The sequence below is a fragment of the Alexandromys fortis genome, unplaced genomic scaffold (assembly GCF_014885135.2).
Source record: "Alexandromys fortis isolate MF-2015 unplaced genomic scaffold, M_Fortis_MF-2015_v1.1 scaffold_314, whole genome shotgun sequence".
Lineage (NCBI taxonomy): Eukaryota > Metazoa > Chordata > Mammalia > Rodentia > Cricetidae > Alexandromys > Alexandromys fortis.
The window spans coordinates 746,246-747,463 of record NW_026068248.1 but is presented as its reverse complement, the minus strand read 5'-3'; positions in this window follow the sequence as shown (position 1 = coordinate 747,463).

Genomic DNA, 1,218 nt, shown 5'->3' with positions numbered 1-1,218 from the left:
TGATGTCTTTCCTTCTACAGCAGCACATATAGCTCCCTCCTTCCCAATGAAGCTAACTAGCAGGGAGCCTTTTCTGATCACTTCAAGACCAATTTCTATGTGTCCTGCAATCAAAATATATAGTGTCTTCAGCAATAAAGTCTTATGTAGTTATGGCAGTCAGCCAAGAGCAATAGAAAAAGCCTATCTGGTTGTTGGTGCTTCTTGAGCTTCTCTAACTGATTACTTATAAGGAGATAACCTGTGAATGATACTGACATTTTTATTTAATAGCCCAGAGGAACAATGTTCATTAATGTTTGGAACTCATGTTCAAATTTCTTTTAAAAAGTATATATTTAGATTTATAAATTAGTGGGGTTTCAGAAGGCTTCTACTTACTTAGTTTTGTTTAACCCATTTCCAATCCCTCCTCTTTGTCACAACCCATGTCCCCATCTCTGCTTAAGCTTTAAGCTGCCAGTATTATTCTTTCCTCATTATTCCATATGAAATATGTCCTACTATCTCTCTTTTATATTTTAACTCTCGTTTCAAGATCATATGTTCCCATGAAGCACCTTCATTTCACACACACACACACACACACACACACACACCACATATTTCAAATATTTAGTTGTTTGCAGTTCAACAGGCTATATATTAAGTATACTCTTTTCAAAAATTAATTATTTTATTTAGAATTTTTTGTATTATTATTTTGATCACATTCAATCCTCACCATCAACTTCTCCCAGGTCCTCCTCAATTTCATGTTCTCTATTTTTCTTTTTCAAACTCTCAATAAAAAACCAAGTAAGACAAAAATACCAAAACAAAACAAAAACTGTGCACGCACACACACACATACACCCAACCAATCAAATAACCAACCAAACAAAAAAAAAAATAAAAACAAAGGCAAAAAACAAAACCCACTACCACCACCACCAAAAATGTGGAGTCCATTTTGTGTTGGCCAACTACTCCTGGGCAAGAACCATGCCGTGGAGTTTGCTTGATTTACCCAGTGACACTCTAGTGAAGAAAACTATTTTTGCGCAGCATATGTCAGCACGAGTAGCTTCTTGGTTAGTACTGTTAAATATTAGAAGTGTAATTTAGCAAAAAAAAATGATACTACATATAAAATGGACTTGGTCTGATTTTGGTACTGAGAACAGTCAATGCTGTGGGCTGTGTATGTGTGTGTGTGTGTGTGTGTGTGTGTGTGTG